Raw genomic sequence first — 7715 nt, 5'->3', positions numbered from 1 at the left:
AACAAGTAATTCCTATGATCTATCAAGACTCATAAGAACATGAATATTCCTTTCAAAATTTCAAGAACATATGAACACATATAAACATGAAATTTTGATGTTAGCCATTGTAAATGGATTAGAACAACCATTACACCATCTAAAACAAGTTTTAAAACACCAAAACAGTTTAGGGTAATGTTTCTAGTCCATTTCCAGCAGCAAAACTCGAAAATCTGCATTCAGGGGCTCCTACTCGTCGAGTGCATGAACCTACTCGACGAGTAGGATGAGTTTACTCATGGAATCGTCGAGTCCCCCCATGGACTCGGCGAGTTCATGCTGCAGAGTGCAGAAAAACAAGTTTTTTCACAATTTTGCATCAAGTATCAAACAAACAAGCCTAGGCTCTAATACCGCTGAAGGGTTTTGAGCATTCTAACACTCCTATGGTGTACATGCAACCCTAGAAACCTTGGATCTATGTTTTATCTATGATACATGCAAAATTGATTTTCCAAGGTTCATAACCTATCTAGGATACATGGGGAACTTCTAATCATAAAAGATAGTAAGAAATCATACCTTGTAGTAGTTTGGATTCCTTGATAAACCTTGTGAGCCTAGCACCTCAAGTGTGATGCCTCAAATGTCTCACACAACACCAAATGCACTTGGAATATCTTAGAGATAAATGAAGAACACTTAGAAATCGGCTAGCCCTCACTTGTATGCTTCGTCGCCGATTTTGGTGAACAAAGTGATGCTTATATAGTGTGTTACAATTAGGGTTACAACATGTAAACCCTAATTGTCATGACTTTTCATTTCCATGACCCACGGGTTCTATAAACACAATGGAGCATCCATGGAGCATCCTATGGGTTTTAGCCCAACTTGATAATCCATGGAGCATTAGCCCACTATACAAGTATGGATGATTTACACAATCAACCCATATATTTAATTAGTCTTCTTTTGATCACTTAATTAATTCCAAATTAATTCTTGATCAATACTAATTAAATAATATTATTAATATATTAGAACTTATAATATATTAATAAACCATAAGTGTTATTTCTCTCTTTTTAGTCTATCCATATGCATGATGCTATGCAACCCAAATGGACCATGCTAATTGGGTCAAGTATATTCCAGAAATAGTTATGAACTTAGACACCTAATCCAACATAGCATTGATATCGAAAGTTAATGAGAAAGAGTCAGTCGAAAAGGAAGATTCTGATAGTGAAGGATTTTTGGTTAATTCAAACGATGAAGCTGTTGCATTTTACTCGAATAATAGGGTAAAGAAGTTTTTCAAGAAACATTTTAATTCAAAGTCGAAAAATGGTGAGGGAAAAGGAAAATTCGTGGCAAAAGCAGGAGGAGAAGAGAAAAAGAAAAGTGAGAAAAGTGATGTTAAAGAGGAAGAGCAGAAAGTTGAGAAAAAGTTGAAAGGAGACTCTGGAATTTATTGTCACTATTGTCATGGTGCAAATCATATGTCTAGTGATTGTATGCTTCGAAAGAAGGATGAAAAGAAAAATAAAGTGAAAGACGAAGCATTTTATGTTGAACGCTTGGAGGAAGTAAGGGCGAAAGCAAAAGGAATCTCTCTTGTGGCTAAAGGTGAGGATGATGATGAAGGAACATACCAAATCTGGTCCTTAGGTTCTGATGACGAGGAAATACGTAATCCTATGCATGGGTCGATGTATGCCAAGTTTGAGGAAGAAAGTGATTAAGCGGTGGCTGGTCGTTGTTTTATGACCAAAGGAGGAGATAAATCACCCATGACAACAAAGGTACGTTCTATTCTTCAATCTTTTAATATTCCTTTAAGTGCATATGATTCTGAATGAATTGCTTTTGATGATACTGTTGCTTATTTCGATACTTTGGTTATCTCTGCTAGTAACGAGGCTAAGAAATCAACTTCTCAGTTGCTAGAGGTTCAGAAGCAGTTAGATTTCAAGAAAATAAAAGTAGAAAGTCTAGAGTTACATATTACAAATATAATGTGTGATAGGGATTCATTGAGTAGTGAAGTCAAATTGTTGTTAGCTCAAAGAAACATATATTGTAATTCTACTAAAAGACTCTATGCAAAATTAACTTCTTTGCATCATTCATCTGATATAAGCAAGGAACAACATAGGAATTTATTACCTTTTCTAGCTTACGAGAGAGAGAAGGTTGATAATATTTCTTATGATTGTGAGAAAACAATTGCAGAATTTGATAAAATTCCTGATGATAGATATGCTTATGGAATTGTGAAAATAGACGAATATCTTGATGCAGATGAATTAGTTGATATTGTAAATGACACCTTGACCAAAACTGAACAAATTAAAATTTTGAAAAGAACTGAGAATTCGACATCTGATTCTCAATCTAATTTTGCTGATATTGAAGATACTTTTGATAATATTAGCGAAATTAGTGATTTTGAGGATGTTGATTGTTCTCAGTTGTCTATCGTTAATGTTGCCTCTAAGTCTAAAGGAAAAGAAAAGTGTAATGATTCGTTGGTTAAGATTGACACTGACAAACCCTCAACTTCGAAAGTTTTTGATTTCGATCATGTGAGTGTCAGAGATAGTCAAACTGATAGCAGTGATGATGAAACTGGTGATGAAGTTTGGAATAAACCACCACCAACAAGTAAAGGTTCGAAAGAAACAACAATTCCACAAATTGTTTTTGATCAGGTGTATGGTGACACTGAAAAATTCGACAAAGTAATGACTGAAAAGGGTGCTCATTATCTCGAAACTAATCAAGTGGTGTATCCGAACTTCAAATGCTCAGATGATGTTGTGTTTCCAAACCAAGTGTTTGTGACAAAAGGAAATGTCGAAAACATTAAACCAGAATTTAACAAATTGGTTGAAGAAGATAACAAACAAACATCTGATGAAGGGTTTTTTGCAAATCAAAGTATTATCGAAAATAATCTCACAAGGAGTACATACACTTTTCAAATACAAAAACCTCAAAGAAAATGGATTGAAAAACAAAAGGTTTCAAACGAAATTCCAAAACAACTTTAGGAGCAAACTGAACAAGTTGTCAAAATCAACTCAAAAGAATTTAAAGATCAAATTGACAAATTTTCGAAAGATAATCAAATTTCAAAAAGACAAGCACGAAAGAAAATTCTCTGGCAAACTGTTGTGTCTCGAAAGAAACAAAACGGTTTGACAAAGAAAACATCTGAAAAGACAGAGTTCAAATCGGTTACGACAAAGTCTTCGTCAAATTCAGGCAATCAGAAAATTCCCGCTCAATTGAATAAATCATTGTCTGAATCCATTTCAAAAACAACATTTTCGAAAGATAAAACTCAAGCCACTACATCATTTTCGAAAAATTTTCAATCATTCATCACAGAAATTTCAAAACCAAAATTTCACAAATAGATTTTCTCCTCATTCACAACAAAGATTTTCTCAAAGTCAAAATTTAAAACATAATCCTCCACCAACTCAATCAAAGAATTTTCAAAATCGATTTTCACGTAACACAAATGTCAATACAGTGTTAAAAATCGACAATTTGGAAAATTTCGTCCTAAATCAAATATTGATTTCACTCCACAAAAACCAAAATTTCCAAATCCTTCTGGGAAGCAGAATTCGAAAGTTTCATACACTAAGTGTTCATCAAATGTGAAGAATATTGACCATTGGCTTGAAGGAAAAGGAAAGATCTTTCAATCTCGCAATTTTTCCCAACAACAAATTTGAGAAGCTTATGAGAAATATGTGAATGATTCTTCAAACGGGAGTTCATCTTCAAAAGAATCAAATATTCCAGAGAAAACATGGACATCAGTTTCGAAAGATAGACATGTTGAGAAACAAACTGAGAACAAAAAGGCGAATGTCAGTGACAATCCTAAACCTTCGAAAACTTATGTTTCTGCTCCTTTACCTAGTGATGTCGACTTAATTGATACTTTCAAATCAAAAGTTCGTGATTGGATTTTAGGTTCTTCATTTCACTCGGTTTCCAAAACTAATAACCAAGGACCCAAACAGCCTTGGGTACCTAAATTATTTCATTAATTGCAGGTTTTGTGTGACGAGCAATATGATGATAAATGGTACATTGATAGTGGTTGCTCTCGTCACATGACTGGAAAGAAGGAGAATTTGTGTGATTATCGAAGTTTGGAGAATGCAGGAGTAGTTAAATTTGGAAACAATCACAAGTGTCAGGTGAAAGGATATGGCAAAGTCACGAATGGGAAGTTTACTGTTAAGAGAGTCGCATATGTCGAAGGTCTTCAACATAACTTGATAAGTGTTTCACAACTTGTTGTGGGCACTGGCAATCAAGTGGTGTTTAACGAAGCAGGAAGCATCATTTCTAATGTTAACACTAAAGAAGTTTTGCTCAAATCCAAACGACATGGGGACATGTTTACTCTTGATATCAAACCAATCGTTGGAAAACCCTCAGTGTGTTTACTCTCGAAAGCTTCAGCTGATGTTAGTTGGCTTTGGCATCGAAGACTTTCTCACTTGAATTTTCGAAATATCAACAAATTGGTAGTTGATGATCTTGTCCGCGGTTTCCCTGTTTTAAAATTTCATATTGATACTTTATGTGCAGCTTGCGAACAAGGAAAACAACATCACAAAGGTCATCATGTGGTTATTGATTTAAAGATTGTTGAACTGTTGGAATTGCTTCACATTGACTTATGTGGACCATCGACTGTTGAGACACTCAACAAGAAACAGTACATTTTAGTTATTGTTGATGATTTTTCACGGTTTACTTGGGTTTATTTTTGTTGGATTAGGTGTCTAAGCCCATAACTATAATTGGTATGTACTTGAATTGATAGTAGCAATGTCCTTTTGGGTTGCCTTCAAACCTGGCAATTAAATAGGATTATTGTTGGAGAGAGAATAATGATTTATTAATTTATTTCTTGGTTAATAAATTAATTTATTAATGCATTATGGATATAATATATTAATTAGAAATCATATTGTTTAATTAATATTTAATCAGAAATTAATTTGGAATTAGTTTTGGGATTAAAGGAATTAATTGAAACTGCAGGGACTAAAGGTGACAATGTTCAAAAGTTGAGCATTGAGCATTCTAGAACCTCCCTTAGAGGGATGGAACAAAATCTAGAGTGTCGTAGGGTTTCCTTGGGCTCTAAGGGTGCCTTGGAAGCCTTAGGGAGGAAGTTGAGGGATTAGGGTTATCTAAGATACACCTGCCTTATCCTAAACCTTCCTTATCACCTATATAAACCCCTATAGGGTTGGATTTCGTAAAAGGGCACTCCAAGAGAGTCTAGGGCCGAATTTTCCACTTCCCTTCTCTCTCCATAGTAATCCTTGGTTGCTAGGTTTGTTTGTGAGCCATTAGAGGCGCGACACTTGTGGCGCTTGCTACCAAAGTTCAAGATCTTCAAGGATTTGATTGTTATTACAATATAACAATAAAGGTATGTATCCTAACCCTAATTATATGTTAATTTCGAAAATTACATGTGCCTCCTAGGGTTTCTAGTTTTTGTGTTCAATGCTTGTATGTCTAATAATGAAAACATAGATCCTCAAATTAGGGTTGCATGCACACATAAGATTGTTTGTTTTGTATAAAACCCATCAGTGGTATCAGAGAGTATGGTTTTTGTTTTCAATTAGATTTGGTACAATTGATTGAACTAGACAAAATTAGAATTTATAGCTATTAAACCCTAAGGCCTTTAAATTTTCGCAAATTAGGGTTTAAGAACCCTGTTTTTCGAAAATCCCTAAGGGTTTTCAAACCCTTTCCTTTGGCCACCTTGGAGTCGAAATCTAGGGTTTCCTAACCCTAGGGTTTTTTGTTTTTTTTACAAGGTTGAAAGCCTTGTTTTCCACTCCAAGTAGAAGATTTCGATATCTAATGAATAAGTTAGTAGGTTGTTATTTTTGGTAATTATCTTGTAAATTGTTTAATTGGATAATTAAAGATATCCCTACCTAAATTTCGAAATCCATGGATAAATGATTAAATTAAGTTAATATGTTTAATTTAAATTGGTAATCCTTATTTGATTTAATAATTTAATTAATCGTTTAATTTTTGAATAATTATTAAATCAAAAGTTTTTTTAAATTTTAAGATTTTAAATTAAATGGTTTTAATTTTTGAAAATTTTAATAAAATTAAAAAAACCCTAGTATTTTAAAAGTTTAAAATACACCCTTATACTATATAAAATTAAAAGTCTAATATATTATATATGTATAAGTAAAGAGTCAGTCTTACCGTTAGTAGGCCTCATTCACGAAGCTGGTCTATAAGGGGTGTTTAAGGAAATTGTCTATAAAATGGCGATTGAATGGGTATCCACTCTTACCCACCGCACTCTTGACTAGCGGAGGGTCGTTAGCCGAACGAGTAGGATAGGACACAACCTTCCATTATAAGTATAATGAAAAACGAAGTAATTAAACACTTTTATAAATTCCCAAATCTTAGTTACTTTAGGAAAAATGTGGAATTGGTGCTAATCCATGAAATTGCACATTGCACCCTTATTTGTCGATTAGTGGAGCGTGTGTGGTTAACCGGCACACTAATATGGGACCAATGAAGGATGGCAATGGGTAGCTTGATGTTTATCATAGATCAATGGAGTGTGTGTGGTTAACCGGCACATTGATTAGGTGATTCGTAACATCGAGAGTAGCGAGCTAATTTGCATGGTTATCCACACCTTGTTTGTGATCCTCGGCATCCCAGTTAAAAATGAAGGTCACAATCGAGATTTAAACATGCCATTGAAAAGTTCAATGAATCTCAAAAGATCTAGGAGTTTCAATTCATTTAAAACTTAAATTTCCTTTTCGTTTTTCATGGTGGAAATTGGTAAATCGTCATTTAACTACCTTCAAATGTTCTGCAATTTGGATTATGGCATCCCTCTTCCAAATTGTAGAACATTGTGTTGGATCCTAGCCTTAATATCTCATTTGGGTGTTTTATTAAGGACTCAATCAACTGACTTGAATTTTCTCCCGTTTTGTAGATGTCTGATTCTAACTATGGTCTTCCCAAATCCCTTGGAACAAGCTTTCCACATGAAGATGATATTCCGCGATTCGATCAAGGAACAAGAGATGATTCTTCACTTCCTCCACCTCCTCCTATTGTTCTCCCTGACCCACAAGTTCGAAGGCTTGAAAAGTTCAAGCTCACTTAAGCCCTTTTGGCAAGTAAACACGAAGAAGGAAAGTCAGTGTGTGCACACGTCTTAAAGATGAAGTCGCACATTGACAAGTTAAGAATGTTGGGAGTCGTTGTCTGTGAGAAGCTGGCTGTTGACTGGGTTCTTCAATCGCTTCCTGACTCATAATACTGAGTTCGTAAGAGAGTACTATATGATGGACCACGACCTGACCCTCATCGATCTCACCTATTTGCTTGTTGCTGCTGAATCAGAAATGATTTGGCACACTGGAGAAGAAAAGTTGATTGGTAGATCTGCCTTCCAAACCTCCATGGACATAGGCAATGGCAACGAAAGGCATGCCATGGTCAAAAAGTTTGACCATAAGAGAAAGGCAAAGTCTGAGGTAGTTTCGTGTGCTATTCCAAAAGAGTCAATTTGCTTTTATTGCCAAGAGAAGGGGAATTGGAGACGAAGCTGCCCTGTCTACCTGAGAGATCTAAGAGATGGGAGAGTCAAGACGTATGACTCTACT

Source organism: Lactuca virosa, chromosome 2, assembly GCF_052849685.1.
Source record: "Lactuca virosa cultivar CGN04683 chromosome 2, Lactuca_virosa_CGN04683_v6, whole genome shotgun sequence".
NCBI lineage: Eukaryota > Viridiplantae > Streptophyta > Magnoliopsida > Asterales > Asteraceae > Lactuca > Lactuca virosa.
The sequence above is the reverse complement of the archived record's forward strand: the minus strand, read 5'-3'. Positions refer to the sequence as shown.